Here is a 20,287-nt window from a genome sequence, read left to right as displayed (position 1 = left end):
TTGTCTCAGTAGTTTCAGAGAAGAAGATTTTTGTAAAAGACTACAAAAATTTACGAAAAATTGTTAAAAATTGACTATTAAGGGCAATAACTCCTAAAGGGGTCGACTGACAATTTTGGTCATGACAACTTATTTGTAGATCTTACTTTGCTGAACATTATTGCTGTTTACAGTTTATCTCTATCTATAATAATATTCAAGATAATAACCAATAAAATGCTCCGCAGGGCGCAGCTTGATACGACCGCAGAGGTGGAACCCTGAACAGTTGGGTCAAGTATGGACACAACATTCAAGCTTGATACAGCTCTGAATTTGGATTGTGATTAAATATTTGACACAGCATAGGTTTCTGACACAGAATGAATGTAGTCTAAGAACTTAAAAATTTTAAATTGGACATTCACCTATTATGGTCCAATATCCAAAATCTAAATACATGGTTAGATTCAGCATATCAAAGAACCCCAAGAATTCAATTTTTGATGAAATCAAACAAAAGTTTAATTTTGGACCCTTTTGACCTCAATGTGGACAAAGTTGATAACGGGCCCAAAAATCAAAAATCTAAATACATGGTTAGATTCAGCATATCAAAGAACCCCATATATTCAATTTTTGTTGAAATCAAACAAAGTTTAATTTTGGACCCCGATTTGGACCAACTTGAAAACTGGGCCCATAATCAAAAATCTAAATACATGTTTAGATTCAGCATATCAAAGAACCCTAAAAATTCAATTTTTGTTAAAATCAAACTAAGTTTAATTTTGGACCCTTTGGACCCTAATGTAGACCAATTTGAAAACGGAACCAAAAATGAAGAATCTAAATACACGGTTAGATTCGGCATATCAAAGAACCCCAATAATTTAATTTTTGATGAAATCAAACAAAGTTAAATTTTGGACCCTTTGGACCTCAATGTGGACCAATTTAAAAACGGGGCCCAAAATCCAAAAACTTAATACACAGTTAGATTCAGCATATTAAAGAACCCCAAGAATTCAAGAATAAAACCCCATTGAAATTGATCAAGAAATAAGCAATTTATACGAAGTATCTTCTTTTGCACAATACTGTGCAATTGAATATTTCTTGTTATTGCGCAATACTGTACAATTGACAATTTCTTGCTATTGCGCAATATTGTGCTATTGGATATTTCTTGCTATTGCGCAATACTGTGCAATTGAAGATTTCTTGCTATTGCGCAATACTGTGCAATTGAAGATTTCTTGCTATTGTGCAATACTGTGCAATTGAAAATTTCTTGCTATTGCACAATACTTATTATATAATAATTTACACATCCTGTTTGGTGTGTATCTCCTACCATATCATTATTATTTGCTTTTAAATATAAATCAGAAATAACCAACTTAAAATGGAAAATTTTAAATGAAAAAAAAAAGGAAAAAAAGAAAAAAAAAGAAAAAAAAAAAAAATCCCCCCCCCAAATTTTTTGAACCCCCCTTATGATTCATCACCCCCAAACTCAATCCAAGCCTTCCCTTTGTGGTATGGTACCTTGCAGTACAATTTCAGAGAGATCCATACACTTGAACACAAGTTATTGTCTGGAAACTAGAAAAATGCTCGTTTTTTGGCCCCTTTTTGGCCCCAAATTCCTAAACGTTTAGGGCAATTACCCCCAAACTCAAACCCAGCTTTCCCTTTGTGATATGGAACCTTGTAGTACAATTTCAGAAAGATCCATACACTTACACACAAGTTATTGTCATGAAACTAGAAAAATGCTTGTTTTTTGCTCCTTTTTTGGCCCCTAATTCCTAATATTTTGAGGCAATTACCCCCAAAATCAATTACAGCCTTCCCTTTGTGATATGGAACCTTGTGGTATAATGTCAGAGAGATCCATACACTTACACACAAGTTATTGTCTGGAAGTTACAAAAATGCTTATTTTTGGCCCCTTTTTGGCCCCTAATTCCTTAACTGTTGGTACCATAACCCCCAAAATCAATCCCAACCTTCCTTTCGTGGTATAGAACCTTATGGTAAAATTTCATGGAGATCCATTCACTTTAACTTAAGTTAGAGTGCGAAAACCAATGTGTCTTCGGACGACGCCAGACGACGACGACGACGACGCCGACGACGCCAACGTCATACCAATATACGACCAAAAAAATTTTAATTTTTGCGGTCGTATAAAAACTGCAAAATTTCCTTTAAATTACCAATTCAGGGGCAGCAACCCAACAACAGGTTGTCAGATTTGTCTGAAAATTTCAGGGCAGATAGATCTTGACCTGATAATCAGTTTTACCCGCTGTCAGATTTACTCTAAATGCTTTGGTTTCTAAGATATAAGCCAAAATCTACATTTTACCCCTATGTTCTATTTTTAGCCATGGCAGCCATCTTGGTTGGTTGGCGGGGTCATCGGACACATTTTTTAAACAAGATACCCTAATGATGATTGTGGCCAAGTTTGGTTAAATTTGGCCCAGTGGTTTCAGAGAAGATTTTTGTAAAAAGCTAACGACGACGGACGACGACGCCTTCGGGCCAGGTGAGCTAAAAAGTTAAGCTAGTACAATAAAACAGTTACAAATGAACTAGAGCACATGTCATATCCAATGTTTCTTCATCTGAAGAACTCCACTCATCATTTTCTTGAAAGAGTCGTTTTTGAGCTCCTTTTACATTTGACAAAGTTTCTTCATCAGAGGATTCCCATTCCTGTATTATTAATTGTTTGTTAGCTATAATGATTGTTTTGAGATGAAGAACCTGTTCCGTAGGACTTAGTTTATTGAAATTTTTCAAAACATCATTAGAATTCACATGCTGAACCTCGGCTAAAGCTCTCCATATTTTAACCTGCTTTAACAGTTGTGTCTTGTTCATGTTGTTAACAGATTTTTTTCTACGGCTTAGGTGAAGCTTAGCTTCTTTCAGACTTTCATCAAGTCTAAGCTTTCTTTCTTGTCTTATCTTCCTTCGTTTAGCTATTTTTTGTTCTCTCTCTTCTTTATTTTCAAGAAATTGCTTTTTGATTTGTTCTGTTCGTGTTCCTTCTTTTTTACGTTTTAGTGATGCTTTTGTCATTGCTATTTCGCAAACATTCTGAATAGAGAGCTTTGAAGTCTTTAACCACTGTACAGGTTTATCTTGCTTTGCAGATATAAGACTGTTAACATTTACGGTTTGAAGATGGAGCTAGTTTCATTTGCCTGAAAAATAAACATTTCTGAACAGTGTGTTCTTGACAATCAAATTTCACATATTATCATATAAAATCAGTTAAGATAGAAATGGCTGAATTTTGTTTACTACTTGACACGAAATCACATGACTCAGCGGATGTTTTATGAAAAGCAGAGGAAGCTTACCCTCCCAGTTCACCGGTCCATACTCCTGGTTTAAGTTGAGAAAAAAATATATGAAAAAAAATCGTTTCAAGTGGAAGGACTTGGGTTTTTTATATTTTTTTTTTCACTTTTCAAATATTTATGTCATGCATATGTTTAACTCAAAATTCAAAAACCATACCTGTCCAACATTCCAAACATACTCTCGATTCGGTCATTTGTTGCTTCACCGACAGTTTGTGCTGCCATAAGCATATCTTGGGTTGGCTGTGCATACTCTCCACCAGGTAGGTGTTCAACTGCATGATCGTGAAGTTTATCAGTCAGAGCTCAGACATAAACAAGTCGATTATTGTTTTTGACTTACATAAGTCAAAAAATGTATTTATTATAAATATGTACTTTCATTTTCAGACTTGTTTAAGTCAGAAAATGACAGACTTGTTTAGGTCTATTTATGTTTATGAAAAGACTAAATTTTAATTGGTGGCCAAAGTGCACCACCTATGACACCCTTAACCTGTCTGAGAGTTCACATGGACCTGAGTTATCTATATTCAATTATTTAATTGAACATTTTCACTTAACATAAATTATTTTCCTCATTTTGTGTGATTACAGATGGTTGCATTGTAAAGTAAAAATAAACGTAATCTCCGTTTTTTTAGGCTCTCATGCATATTTTTCCTTAGAAGACAAATCATTGACTTTCAATGTTGTCATAATTTCATGTAGATGCATGACCTTTTTATAAATATGCATGGGTCTTGAAGTTGACCAATTTTGGTAACTTATTAACTTGTAGGAGTCAATATTTGCAACTTTTTAATTCAGGTCAAATAATTCTTGCTTAACACTAATTGACTTATTGAAGTCATAATTTGTCTTAAATTAAAGGGAGGCAAATCTTGAAACCTTTAAATTTAGACCTCTATGAGTCAAAAGCAGATTTAGACTTATTTATGTCTGAGCTCTGACTGTTTATCTTTCCCAGCTTTTGCCATCACTGTAATAGACATTTTAAATAATTTTGTGGTAGTTTAATAAAAATTCAAAAAGTACAATTCATATTCATTATGTGACTGTATATGTACACAGTTTAATATACAAGAGGCTCTCAAGAGCCTGAATCGCTCACCTGTATTCAGAGGAGAAGATTTTTAAATGATAGCAAACTTGTCTGCTCTATGGTCGGGTTGTTGTCTCTTTGACACATTCCCCCTTTCCATTCTCAATTTTAGTGATGAACAAATTGTGTAAACTTGTCTTTAAAGGGCAATAACTCCTTAAGGGGTCAATTGACAATTATGGTCATATTAACTTTTTTGTAGATCTTACTTTGCTGAACATTATTGCTGCTTACAGTTTATATAAATCTATAATAATATTCAAAATAATAACAAAAAACTGCAAAATTTTGTTAAAACTACCAATTCAGTGGCAGCAACCCATCAACGGGTTGTTCGATTCGTCTGAAAATTTCAGGGCAGATAAATCTTGACCAAATTAAACAATTTTACCCCTGTCACATTTGCTCTAAGAGATTTAGTTTTTGAGATATAAGCCAAAATCTGCATTTGACCCTTATGTTCTATTTTTAGCCATGGCGGCCATGTTTGTCGATGGATACAAACTTCGGATACAATTTATACACAAGATACCCTAACATTTAGTTTAAAGTTTGAAGGTAATTGGCCCAGTAGTTTCAGAGAAGATTTTTAAATGTTAGCAAACTTGATAAACAAATTGTGTAAAATTGTCTTTAAAGGGCAATAACTCCTTAAGGGGTCAATTAACAATTATAGTCATATTAACTTTTTTGTAGATCTTACTTTGCTGAACATTATTGCTGCTTACAGTGTATATATATCTATAATAATATTCAAAATAATAACAAAAAACTGCAAAATTTTGTTAAAACTACCAATTCAGTGGCAGCAACCCAACAATGGGTTGTTCGAATCGTCTGAAAATTTCAGGGCAGATAAATCTTGGCCAAATTAAACAATTTTACCACTGTCACATTTGCTCTAAAAGATTTAGTTTTTGAGATATAAGCCAAAATCTGCATTTGACCCTTATGTTCTATTTTTAGCCATGGCGGCCATGTTTGTCGATGGATACAAACTTCGGATACAATTTATACACAAGATACCCTAATATTTAGTTTAAAGTTTGAAGGTAATTGGCCCAGTAGTTTCAGAGGAGAAGATTTTTAAATGTTAGCAAACTTGATAAACAAATTGTGTAAAATTGTCTTTAAAGGGCAATAACTCCTTAAGGGGTCAATTAACAATTATAGTCATATTAACTTTTTTGTAGATCTTACTTTGCTGAACATTATTGCTGCTTACAGTGTATATATATCTATAATAATATTCAAAATAATAACAAAAAACTGCAAAATTTTGTTAAAACTACCAATTCAGTGGCAGCAACCCAACAATGGGTTGTTCGAATCGTCTGAAAATTTCAGGGCAGATAAATCTTGGCCAAATCAAACAATTTTACCACTGTCACATTTGCTCTAAAAGATTTAGTTTTTGAGATATAATAAGCCAAAATCTGCATTTGACCCTTATGTTCTATTTTTAGCCATGGCGGCCATGTTTGTCGATGGATACAAACTTCGGATACAATTTATACACAAGATACCCTAACATTTAGTTTAAAGTTTGAAGGTAATTGGCCCAGTAGTTTCAGAGGAGAAGATTTTTAAATGTTAGCAAACTTGATAAACAAATTGTGTAAAATTGTCTTTAAAGGGCAATAACTCCTTCAGGGGTCAATTAACAATTATAGTCATATTAACTTTTTTGTAGATCTTACTTTGCTGAACATTATTGCTGCTTACAGTGTATATATATCTATAATAATATTCAAAATAATAACAAATAAAATGCTCCGCAGGGCGCAGCTTGATACGACCGCAGAGGTCGAACCCTGAACAGTTGGGGCAAGTATGGACACAACATTCAAGCTTGATACAGCTCTGAATTTGGATTGTGATTAAATATTTGACACAGCATAGGTTTCTGACACAGAATGAATGTGGTCTAAGAACTTAAAAATTTTAAATTGGACATTCACCTATTATGGTCCAATATCCAAAATCTAAATACATGGTTAGATTCAGCATATCAAAGAACCCCATATATTCAATTTTTGTTGAAATCAAACAAAGTTTAATTTTGGACCCCGATTTGGACCAACTTGAAAACTGGGCCCATAATCAGAAATCTAAATACATGTTTAGATTCAGCATATCAAAGAACCCTAAAAATTCAATTTTTGTTAAAATCAAACTAAGTTTAATTTTGGACCCTTTGGACCTTAATGTAGACCAATTTGAAAACGGAACCAAAAATTAAGAATCTAAATACACGGTTAGATTCGGCATATCAAAGAACCCCAATAATTCAATTTTTGATGAAATCAAACAAAGTTAAATTTTGGACCCTTTGGACCTCAATGTGGACCAATTTAAAAACGGGGCCCAAAATCCAAAAACTTAATACACGGTTAGATTCAGCATATTAAAGAACCCCAAGAATTCAAGAATAAAAACCCCATTGAAATTGATCAAGAAATACATGAAATAAGCAATTTATACGAAGTATCTTCTTTTGCACAATACTGCATGTGCAATTGAATATTTCTTGCTATTGCGCAATACTGTACAATTGACAATTTCTTGCTATTGCTCAATATTGTGCTATTGGATATTTCTTGCTATTGCGCAATACTGTGCAATTGAAGATTTCTTGCTATTGGTCCGAGTACACAGTTATTTCGTAGTGCATTTCTTTTAGACAATAAATGAAAATAAAAAAAATCCCACCTGCGCTTTCTCAATAATATTTTTACAGTGTGTTGTACTACTTTTGGGACAAATTATATCAAAATTATAGAAAACTTCATCGGCTCTAACTCAAAATATGGACAATTCTATGTTAAGGGGGTCTTGAAATCTTTTGACAGCTTCCGAAGTGCTAATTTTTAACCTTTTTCAGCTGGACCAAATCACTACTTTACTTTACAATTCATGACCCAAATTTTTTTACAGTGTAATTTCATCCCCCTACTTGCTATTTGAGGCATTAAACATGAAGGAATACATTTGGAAGGGGTACTAAAAAAATTGGCAAGCAACACACTGTCCACACTAGGGACTTTATTCGTGGACAACGAAAATCAAAGGACGATAACTGTGTACTCGGACCTAATAGGATAGAAAAATTTGACCAATCTTAATAAAACTTGGTATGACTAAAGCTTAATAAATTATGAGACTGCTGACAAAGTTTCATGGCAATAGGATATATATTATAGACAATATGATAAATTCTATATTCAACTTCGCGTGTTAAATTTTGACGTTTAAATTGAAAAATTTCAACTATCAACATTTGGGGCTTTAAAAATTAAAATATTGCAAAAAATTACATTTTAAAGGGCTTTATATATGACATATTATGTATTTAAAGCAATAGAATACTCATTTGATTTATCAGACTTATCACAATTATTTAAAAGTCAAATTTATATGAGCCTGTGCCAAAAAATGGAGGTTTTCCAATGAAGGGGGGCCTTACATGAAGATGTATTATTTTCCAGCAATTTTAAATTTGTGGAGTTTTTTGGTTATAAATAATCCTTACATATGTACTAAATGTACTTTAAATGGAAAGAAAAATTACAAATAGCATACCATATTAGTATAAAAGGGTCTTAAGCCAAGTAAGACTGAAAATAATTTAGGGTCAATTTAGGCCGTAGCACATATTTACATTTAAAAATGCATACTGAAGCTATAGGAAATAAAAATTTGTGTCTTTTTTATAATTTCTATACTCAGGTTACATGATACAATAAATCTGAGCATAAAGGGACTCTTGCATTCTACTTTTTTTGCAGACAGTATGGTCTGATACAAAGATTTTTCACTTTTTAGTGAAAAACTCGCATGCAATTTTAGCCTCAGCAGGCTTATATTTGAACCACTTGCTATTTAACATAAGAAAAGAAAGATACTATGTGAAATGAAACAGGTACAAAAGACATTGTGAAGTGCTTTAAATACAAATTTAGTGAAATCTTAATTATGGACTTCAACTTTTATGTACCTAGGTCCTCACATTTAACTTGATCCAAACAGGCCGTTACACGAGGGTCATTTATACAACACATTTTGCACATATTGTCTGAGATAATCTTATTTTCTGTAGATTCAGAGTTCACAAATGAGTAATACAACTGGGTTAAAGCATAGAAACACAAATATTGACACAGGAAAACCTGTCACATAGAAAGTCAGAATGCCACTTATGCATCAAAATTGAAAAAGCTTTGAAATGCTTATTTTGACCATATAATGCCAAAATGGGTAATTTTTGCAGAATTTCTATCAAATAAAAGTTTAAATCCTTTAGTTTCATGTTATCTGACAAATTGACACCATTAAATCATTCAGGGAAGTTGCCAAAGTACAGATTCTATATTTACTGATTTCGACTCTTAGGTCCGAGTACACAGTTATTTCGTAGTGCATTTCTTTTAGACAATAAATGAAAATAAAAAAAATCCCACCTGCGCTTTCTCAATAATATTTTTACAGTGTGTTGTACTACTTTTGGGACAAATTATATCAAAATTATAGAAAACTTCATCGGCTCTAACTCAAAATATGGACAATTCTATGTTAAGGGGGTCTTGAAATCTTTTGACAGCTTCCGAAGTGCTAATTTTTAACCTTTTTCAGCTGGACCAAATCACTACTTTACTTTACAATTCATGACCCAAATTTTTTTACAGTGTAATTTCATCCCCCTACTTGCTATTTGAGGCATTAAACATGAAGGAATACATTTGGAAGGGGTACTAAAAAAATTGGCAAGCAACACACAGTCCACACTAGGGACTTTATTCGTGGACAACGAAAATCAAAGGACGATAACTGTGTACTCGGACCTATTGCGCAATACTGTGCAATTGAAGATTTCTTGCTATTGTGCAATACTGTGCAATTGAAAATTTCTTGCTATTCCACAATACTTATTAGATAATAATTTACACATCCTGTTTGGTGTGTATCTCCTACCATATCATTATTATTTGCTTTTAAATATTAATCAGAAATAACCAACTTAAAATGGAAAATTTTAAAAGAAAAAAAAAAGGAAAAAAAGGAAAAAAAAAATCCCCCCCCCAAATTTTTTGAACCCCCTTATAATTCATCACCCCCAAACTCAATCCAAGCCTTCCCTTTGTGGTATGGTACCTTGCAGTACAATTTCAGAGAGATCCATACACTTGAACACAAGTTATTGTCTGAAAACTAGAAAAATGCTTATTTTTGGCCCCTTTTTGGCCCCCAATTCCTAAACGTTTCGGGCAATTACCCCCAAACTCAATTCCAGCTTTCCCTTTGTGATATGGAACATTGTAGTACAATTTCAGAAATATCCAAACACTTACACACAAGTTATTGTCATGAAACTAGAAAAATGCTTGTTTTTTGCCCCTTTTTTGGCCCCTAATTCCTAAAATTTTGAGGCAATTACCCCCAAAATCAATTACAGCCTTTCCTTTGTGATATGGAACCTTGTGGTACAATGTCAGAGAGATCCATACACTTACACACAAGTTATTGTCTGGAAGTTACAAAAATGCTTATTTTTGGCCCCTTTTTGGCCCCTAATTCCTTAACTGTTGGTACCATAACCCCCAAAATCAATCCCAACCTTCCTTTCGTGGTATTGAACCTTATGGTAAAATTTCATGGAGATCCATTCACTTAAACTAAAGTTAGAGTGCGAAAACCAATGTGTCTTCGAACGACGCCGGACGACGCCAGACGACGACGACGCCGGACGACGCCAGACGACGACGACGCCAACGTCATACCAATATACGACCAAAAATTTTTTAATTTTTGCGGTCGTATAAAAACTGCAAAATTTTGTTAAAACTACCAATTCAGTGGCAGCAACCCAACAATGGGTTGTTCGATTCGTCTGAAAATTTCAGGGCTGATAGATCTTGACTAATTGAAAAATTTTACCCAATGTCAGATTTGTTCTAAAAGCTTTAGTTTTTGAGATATAAGCCAAAAACTGCATTTGACCCCTATGTTCTATTTTTAGCCATGGCGGCCATGTTTGTCGATGGATCAAATCTTCGGATACAATTTATAAACTAGATACCCTAAGGAACATTTAGTTAAAGTTTGAAGGTATTTGGCCCAGTAGTTTCAGAGGAGAAGATTTTTGAGATAGTTAACGACAACAGACGACGACGACAGACGCCAAGTGATGGCATAAGCTCACATGGGGCCCTTTGGGCCCCAGTGAGCTAAAACTAGAGGCTCTAAAGAGCCTGTGTCGCTCACCTTGGTCTATGTGCATATTAAACAAAGGACACAGATGGATTCATGACAAAATTGTGTTTTGGTGATGGTGCTGTGTTTGTAGATCTTACTTTACTGAACATTCTTGATCCTTACTATTATCTCTATCTATAATGAACTTGGCCCGGTAGTTACAGTGGAAAATATTTTGTAAAAATTTACAAAAATTTACAAAATTTATGAAAATTGTAAAAAATTGACTATAAAGGGCAATAACTCCTTAAGGGGTCAATTGACAATTTTTGTCATGTTGACTTATTTGTAGATCTAGTCAGAGATTACTCTGACGTCCAACAGCTGTTTTGCCAGACAAGCTGGGGCCGTGACACGTCAGAGCAGACAAGCTGGGGCCGTGACACGTCAGAGCTCGTCCCATATCAAAAAGTGGATATTTGCCCGTCCAAAATAGATGCGCTGCTTCGTCGCTTCTGGTGCCAAGGGACGGCCTTGGAATTATATAAATCGGGTAACAATTTGTTCATTTTTCATTTATCTCTTCATTTATGTAAGTTTCACCTACCTGCCACCCTTTATTTTCTCATATTTAGACAGTTTTCACAGTGACCCATTGATTCAGACATTTTTACCATCTTGGTTCGAGGGCGGGGTCAGTTTCACCTACCTGCCACCCTTTATTTTCTCATATTTAGACAGTTTCCACAGTGACCCATTGATTCAGACATTTTTACCATCTTGGTTCGAGGGCGGGGTCATCGGACACATTTTTTAAACTAGATACCCTAATGATGATTGTGGACAAGTTTGGTTAAATTTGTCTCAGTAGTTTCAGAAAAGAAGATTTTTGTAAAAGATTACAAAAATTTACGAAAAATTGTTAATAATTGACTATAAAGGGCAATAACTCCTTAAGGGGTCAACTGACTATTTTGGTCATGACAACTTATTTGTAGATCTTACTTTGCTGAACATTATTGCTGTTTACAGTTTATCTCTATCTATAATAATATTCAAGATAATAACCAAAAACGGCAAACTTTCCTTAAAATTACCAATTCAGGGGCAGCAACCCAACAACAGGTTGTCCGATTCATCTGAAAATTTCAGGGCAGATAGATCTTGACCTGATAAACAATTGTACCCCCGTGTCCGATTTGCTCTTAATGCTTTGGTTTCAGAGATATAAGCTAAAATCTACATTTTACCTCTATGTTCTATTTTTAGCCATGGTGGCCATCTTGGTTGGTTGGCTGGGTCACCGGACACATTTTTTAAACTAGATACCCCAATGATGATTGTGGCCAAGTTTGGTCAAATTTGGCCCAGTAGTTTCAGAGGAGAAGATTTTTGTAAAAGTTAACGACGACGGACGCCAAGTGATGAGAGGTGAGCTAAAAAGAAGAAACATTGTATGGTGTAGTTGCCAGTTATAGGTCACCGTACGGCCTTCAACAATGAGCAAAGCCTATACCGCATTATGCCGCATAGTCAGCTATAAAAGGCCCCAAAATGACAAATGTAAATCAATTCAAACGAGAAAACTAACGGCCAAATTAATACATGTACAAATAAATGAAGGAAAAACATATATGTAACACAGCAACAAACGACAACCACTGAATTAAAGGCTCCTGACTTGGGACAGGCACATACATACATAATGTGGTACACTCATTAATAATATTGTACAAATTGATAGCTCTTTTTACCATGTTTACCCAAAGGGTCAGGTGAGCTAAAAACTGTTATTAAATGAATATTTGAACTTTTATTTTGATTTACATACCTTTCAATGTATCAACAAGGATGCTGTTTTCTGATGTCATCTTGTGAATTTCTGTCATAAACGGGATGTAAACTTGCGGTCCTTTTGTGTTTTCCCACAACAAATCATCTCCATTTATAAGTCCGCTTGGATCAATACTCCATTCCTGTAATTTCGCTACTGTCATTTCATAATAACCATTCATCTCTAAAGGAGACTTTGTAGATTTTGCTTTCTGCATTAAAGGTGAACAAACATAGAAGTACATTAAGGCAAAGGCTATTTCCTCTGTCACCATAGTTGTATTTAAATAACATTGCTGTACTGAATACTCTAAACGGTTAAGTCCAGGGGTTTCTTTAGTATCTTTTATGTCTTCCAAGTACATTAAAACAATTTCTCGAGCAGAAAGTGTTGGTATTGCTTTTTGTAAAAATATTAAATATCGACTTCCTACAATTGGTGGAAACAAATCAGAACCAGAGTTCTGGTCATTACACAATGTATAGGCCTTAAAATCTACACCTAGACCGTACTCTTTTCTTGCATGTTCACAAAGGAGTTCATTACATTCATAGATGTGTTTTTTAGCACCGTGCATCCCTCTCATCTTTTTGTCTATCACATAAAGAGCATTTGCACTTGCATCGGTTATAGCTGATGCCATGTTGTTAATTTTGTGAGCAGCACAGGTAAATGTATATAGATTTTCATTGTCTTTTTTTCCATAATGAGTTTGGAAACACTTTTTTCGTTTGCAACCCGATCAGACATTCTGGCACCAATACGGGATATTGAAAAACTATTCTCATCATTGTCTAACCCTAATTTATTTGCTAATCCACTCGATTCCTCTAACTGATCTTGTAGTTGCTGAACAGTATCATCAGCTTTTCCTGAACTTACTGGACTTACAGTTAAAGTAAAAAATTTAGGATTATTTGGATCGTCATTTGGTAAGAGCTTTACTGCATGTGCACCCCACTGTATAAGATTTTTTGTCGTTCCATCAGACTGATGACACAGCATTGTTTTTTCTTTAGACAATTCATATGCAGTTCTGATTTTTACCAACTCCCCTGCCTCGGAAACCATACGTTGCGCAGTTGATCGACTAGGTAGTTTAAGCTTTGTAGTATCATATTCCGTCATATTTTCCAATACAGTACGTACAACCGACTGGATTGTATTTGCAGAAACACCTTTTGTTAGAAGATCATAATATAATAATCTGACCTCTCCTTTATATTTTCCACCAGATTGTGTTTCTAAATTTTTCATTTCTTCAATTTTCATTTTTTGCATTTCACTATTAAGCTGATTTTGATTTTTGAGGTTTTAAACTATACCATTGTAGTACAGTTTCATTGATTCTGTGTCTGTTTCAAATTTTTCGTATACTTCGTGCAGTTTAGACTTCAGTCCCGATATATTTTGGTTTCTCCTTTGGACTTTCTTTTTAGTACTTTTTAAAAGTTTATTAACCGAATGCAATTTTTGCTCAACTTCTGATGTTTTATTTTCCTTTTCATCTGCAAGATCAAGTGATTCGCTCACAACATTTGATAAACGGCCAATTTCTTTTTTCATCGTCAGTAGCTGCTTTCGTTGATGGGTAGATGTCAATTTTAATGACTTCAGCTCTTTTGATTTTTGTGAAAGATCTTGGCTCTTTTTTTTTAATTTATTAATTTGCGAAATTACATTCTCGCCAACTCCACTTAACCTTTTTTTCTTTTTGCTTAGTTCAGCTTTCAAATTATCGTTTTGCAACTTAATTGAATTTATTTTGGCACTATGTGACTTTAAAATTGTTGCCTGTTTTGATACATTCTTCGCTAAATGTCTGTTTCTTTGTACAATTCTTGCATAATCAACACTACATGTATCATTGGACGTCACTTTAATGTTTACACAGTCACAGGTAGAAGATGTGTCTGTTGTAGCTTTAGTAATTTCATTTTGAAACGATTCTTTCTTTTCTTCCGGTAGAACAAGTTTGTCATTTAGAAAACTTATAAGTTTTTCTTTAACTTTTGTATCATTTCTGGCATTGAAGCACTTTTGCAATTCCTTAAATATTTTTGTCTTCTGTTAAAGAGCGCCCATATAGCTTTTCCATTCAATGCAGTTTTTGTAAAGTGAGAAAGCCAAACAGTTGCAATGTCAATCCATTTGTCAAATGAGGAACTTCCTTTCTTAACTTTTAAATTGTAAATTTCAAAATTCTTTGCTGTATGTATTAAACATATGAATTGTCCAGTAGTTAGGTTTGAGAAGTAATCGAAACAGCCGTCTGACGCAGTGTTACTGAGGTCATATAAATTCTCAGGATGCTTAATTCGCCAGTTCGGGATCGGATCTTCAGAGTCTTCAAGTGTAAGGCTGGTTAAGGTGAAAACCAGATGGGAGTAAACTGAAAGAAAATAGATAAAAATAAAGAATAGTCATAAAAACTGCATGCTATATTTTTTTTCAGGAGAGATTGATATTCTAGGATAAATCGTTCATAATCTTTCATTGAAAATACACATGTACATGTCGGTACATGTACAGTCAGGCCAAAATGAATAGTGTTTCCTATTTCACTTGAAAAAAAATTTGGTAGGGTAGGTAGGTAAAACATTTTAATATATTTTCTGAACTGGATGGGTGAAGATTGATCAGTTGTATGGGATAGTTAATTGTTTACTAGGTTAAGATAGAACATTGTTTTTTTTATTCAGCCACTGTCAACTTCAAGTAAACCTGAACCTCCCCCTTTTTCCTCCATGATTTCAAACATTTATGATTTTCAAAGAACAAACATTTATTGATTGAAATTGTAACTCATGAGGGAACTTGTGGCTAATCTATGTAACCTTGTATCAAAATAAAGCAAAATATGCAATGTCGAATATAAATTTTCATTGCGATTGTCAACTTCCGGTTTCCATTTTCGGAAAATTCACTGACCCCCTCGCGACTAAATTGACTCGTGCAACTTCAATTTTTGTCCAATCTTGTAATGTTATACATCATTTTCTTCAGGAATAATAATTACATCTGTGAACGCACTAAGATGTGCTGTTTGTTGTAAGTCGGCAAATCACAACTAGAGGCTCTCAAGAGCCTGTGTCGCTCACCTGTATTTACTGATGCTTTGGAAATCATGTAAAATAAGGTTAAAATCATAATTAATAGTATTAGATATTAGATATTATAATGATATCTAAGATAATAACAAAAACCTGCAAAATTTTTGTAAAATTACTAACTCAGGGGCAGCAACCCAACAATGGGTTGTCGGATTCGTCTGAAAATTTCCAGGGCAGATAAATCTAAATCTGATGAACATTTTTGCCACCTGTCAGATTTGCTCTAAATGCTTTAGTTTCAGAGATATAAACCAAAAACTGCATTTTACCCCTATGTTCTATTTTTAACCAAGTCTGCCATGATGGTTAGAAGGCGGGGTCATCGGACAAATTTTTTAAACTAGATACCCTTATAATGATTATGGCCAAGTATGGTTAAATTTGTCTCAGTAGTTTCAGAAAAGAAGATTTTTGTAAAAGATTACAAAAATTTACAAAAAATTGTTAAAAATTGACTATTAAGGGCAACAACTCCTAAAGGGGTCGACTGACAATTTTGGTCATGACAACTTATTTGTAGATCTTACTTTGCTGAACCTTATTGCTGTTTACAGTTTATCTCTATCTATAATAATATTCAAGATAATAACCAAAAACTGCAAAATTTCCTTAAAATTACCAATTCAGGGGCAGCAACCCAACAACAGGTTGTCAGATTTGTCTGAAAATTTCAGGGCAGATAGATCTTGACCTGATAATCAGTTTTACCCGCTGTCAGATTTACTCTAAATGCTTTGGTTTCAGAGATATAAGCCAAAATCTACATTTTACCCTTATGTTCTATTTTTAGCCATGGCGGCCATCTTGGTTGGTTGGCCGGTCATCAGACACATTTTTTAAACTAGATACCCTAATGATGATTGTGGCCAAGTTTGGTTAAATTTGGCCCAGTGGTTTCAGAGGAGAAGATTTTTGTAAAAAGTTAACGACGAAGGACGACAACGACGACGACGCCGACAACGACGACGACGGACGACAGACGACGGACGCCAAGTGATGAGAAAAGCTCACTTGGCCCTTTGGGCCAGGTGAGCTAAAAAACTTACCAGCTCTGAACCCCATGAACGAATTTTCTGGTGCGACATCCCCAACAATCCTGATACTGCATTCTTCCCGTTAAACCCGTTTTCATTGGTCGAAATGCAAAAGGCTCGCCGCACAGCGCCAATGAAAAATATCGTTTTAAAACAAAAGCGTAAACACCCGCTTAGGATTAATATAGATTAATCTATAATTAAACCGTAATCGACGAGACGCTAATCGATCGATAACCGGGATGCTCTGCATCTGCAACTTCATCACCTCATAACTTTTTTACTTTTTTACCAATTTTGATGAAATTTTGCAGACAAAAAGAATAAATACTATATAAGACAAATGTATTTTTTTATGAAAATCGATAAAAGTTTGAAAAAAATACAATGAGTAAAAGTTCACTTTAAAACTACCACTCCCAGATTCCCTGTAAATATTTAGATTTTTTGTGGATGGGCCTCACTAACAGAGGTGCAATAATAAAAAGATCCAATTACAAATCATAAATAAAAGCCTATATCACAGTGATGCAGCTAATCGTCAGACCTGTCGGACCTAGGAGGCAGAAATTTAGAGGGTCCGGAAAATGATGTCTTTGTGTCAGACCCAATGGCTGGCAAATATTTTTACTGCTTGGGGCTTTCAAAATTGAAAGGTCTTGGTTACCTTGGCATTCAAATCAATTATGTAGTTAAAAAGCATTGAAAACTAAAAGTTCTGATGACACATTTTATGATCTTTTATTGCCGGTAATAAGTAAACATGCTGATGTAAACAGATTTCGATCTTCTCTGTGTTTATCCAATTAGCGTATGTCATGTGATCTTAATTATTTTCGTATTTCTCGGGATTTATCATTACACATAGCAATGAATGAAAACGAAAGTAAATTTCCAGTAACAATATTGAATAGAAGCATGTTTTCAGCTTCTTTTTGATAGCTGAGGGATAATTCTGATGATAACAAGACTCAGCAAGTATTATCAGGAAGCGTCCCTCAGACGCACGGTTCATGCAATGGCGCGTCCAGACAGAAAACCATGCATTCAGGGCGCAAATACGTGCCTTAATGAGAACATTGTTAGTATGACAAACACGAGTTATGTCTCCATATGACAATTGTCAAAATATATGAAGTTGAAAGCATTGAACCCAAAGTTCTATTAAGGGACAACTAATGACCAGATTTATGTAAATTAAATTAAACAAAAACAAGTCTTATTTTAGTTTTCTAAGAGTATTTTTTCATTTTAGTTAATGTGTGAACAGACATATTCGTTTTGACATAAATATAGCTTGCCACTGTCTTTGTTTTTGATCTTATTGTTCTTTAATAATGCCAATTAATATGACAAGTCTTATTGGCAAGTGTAGTACAACATTCTCATTTATTTATTTGATGTTGCAGGATAATTTAAATCAAATGTGGTCTCAGTCATTAAACCACCCCATGGTCATATCCTTATTTAACCTGGTCGTTCTAGTCGAGGTTTTAAGGCATATCTAAATCCAACTGGGAACTAGTTATTATTTTTCAAAATAAGTAGGTCTGGCAAACAGTTGATAGGACTGGCAAAACTGTCTTACATGTCTTACATGCAGGACCCAATGTCTGACAGGAAAAAAAAATTATCTGCATCTCTGATATCATAAAGAGTAAAAGATTAAGATGAGCTACTGCTTACTGATGATACCCCCGCCCAAATATGTCCGTAAACAGGAAGTTGTTGAGTGATGAATCTGAAAACCCATCACACGGTATAGCTGACTTATATAGACACTGAACAGTCAGGGGACTTATTGAAACAAGTGATTTTTAAATCACTTATCTAAGTAGCAAATTCGAAGTTTTGTCACAAATTGTGATTTTGTAGTTTTACCAAAATTTTAAACACATAGGTTTAGATAATATCTTTTCATTAGTAAAATTGAAAAAAATGAACTTTTTGCTTCTTTTAAGCAGCAAGGTTTATGCCTTTGATGCAATCATTTAGCTGCAAATTCTATTTTAGTTGAAAAATGCTATAAAAATGGCTTTACATAATGGACTGATACTTTCTTAACAGATTTTTCCCAGCAGTGGGATAATTTTCCCTGTAAAATTCAAGGTTTCTTCTTATAGATTATGTAATAAAATTCTACTGTTCCCGATCAAAATTTCACTGTTCGGGGGTGTTGAAATTAGTGGCGGTTATTAAAATAGTGATACTTAAAGAAGTGATTTTTTGGAAGGATATTGAGGTATGATACTTAAACAAGTGATTTTTATGTCATTATCCTAGATTTTGTACAAGGTCATCACCTGACATGACCCGGTCATCCTATCAACACAGATGTTGGTTCTGATAATTTTAGCAACATAATTAGTCCCTGGATCATTAGTATTCTATATTTAAAGCTACAATAGAATTAAATCACTTAAGCTTAGTCTAGTGATTAATTTGTACTACTTAAATAGGTGATTATTAAAGAAAGACAACTCTTACTTCTAACCTTTATGGACATAATGTTACTTGAATCAGTGATTTAGAAAATCACTCATTTAAGTAAGTCCCCTGACTGCTGAAACCAAATTTCAGAAATCATTTTATTGTAGTTCCTGAGAAAAATGTGACGAAAATTTTCAACTTGGCTACTCATGTGTAAAATGATGTAAGTGTTTGGTAAACAGGAAGTTGTTGAGTGATGAATCTGAAAACACATCACACGGTACAGCTGACTCATACATGTCATATAAACCCTGAAACCATTTCAGAAATCCTTGTAATGTTGTTCCTGTGAAAAATGGGACGAAAAATATTCATGGGACAGAGGGACCGACTGACTGATTGATGGATGGACTGACGGATGGACGGACGGACAGACAGAGGTAAAACAGTACACTACCATTTTTTTAAAGCGCGGGTATATTTAAAGCACGCTCACATACCCCACGCCCCCACATTGTCACTGGACAAACAAAATCTCACCAGATTCCTAAGTTCAAAGACTCATAACTCTACAAAAGTCAACTGATAAAAATTTTCTTGTGGATATGCACATTAACATATTATGTCCTCATTAACCATGTTAACTACAAAGTTTCATGAAATTCTGTTGTGTGGTTTCAGAGGAGTTGCGAATACAAACTGTTGCAGTAGTATATTTAGGCCAAAGTTCTAAGTTCAAAGGAGCATAACTCCTAGAAAAAAAAATTGAATCATAATTTCCTGTGGATATGCACATCTACATAGTATGTCCTTATTATCTACAAAGTTTCATGAAATTCTGTTGTGTGGTTTCAGAGGAGTTGCGATCACAAGAACAGGACTGACGGAATGTAGTATATTGTGGCCAATAAGTTCAAAGGGGCATAACTCCTAGAAAAAAATTGAATCATAATTTCCTGTCGATATGCATATCTACATATTATGTCCTTATTATCTACAAAGTTTCATGAAATTCTGTTGTGTGGTTTCAGAGGAGTTGCGATGACAAGAACAGGACTGACGAACTGACGGACGGACGGGTCAAAAAATTTATACCCAACGCAATAAATTGCAAAATTGCGTGGGGTATAATTAGATAACAATGATTAAATGGCTTATTTTTTACGATAAAAAAATAACCTCAAAATGCTTAAAATAATAAAATACCTGTGTGA

General features: G+C 34.2%; 1 long non-coding RNA gene across 1 annotated transcript; it reads right to left on the bottom strand.

Moving 5' to 3' along the window:
* Positions 1–245: 245 nt before the first annotated feature.
* On the bottom strand, positions 246–16,671 carry LOC127705152 (uncharacterized). The gene is made up of 4 exons (XR_007983713.1): positions 16,656–16,671; positions 12,494–14,888; positions 3,523–4,347; positions 246–3,203 (listed from the first exon to the last, which is right to left on the bottom strand). It is a non-coding gene; the product is annotated as an uncharacterized LOC127705152 (long non-coding RNA).
* Between the last annotated feature and the right edge of the window lie 3,616 nt (positions 16,672–20,287).

Source organism: Mytilus californianus, unplaced genomic scaffold, assembly GCF_021869535.1.
Source record: "Mytilus californianus isolate M0D057914Y unplaced genomic scaffold, xbMytCali1.0.p SCAF_6, whole genome shotgun sequence".
Taxonomy (NCBI): domain Eukaryota; kingdom Metazoa; phylum Mollusca; class Bivalvia; order Mytilida; family Mytilidae; genus Mytilus; species Mytilus californianus.
The sequence above is the reverse complement of the archived record's forward strand: the minus strand, read 5'-3'. Positions and strand labels throughout refer to the sequence as shown.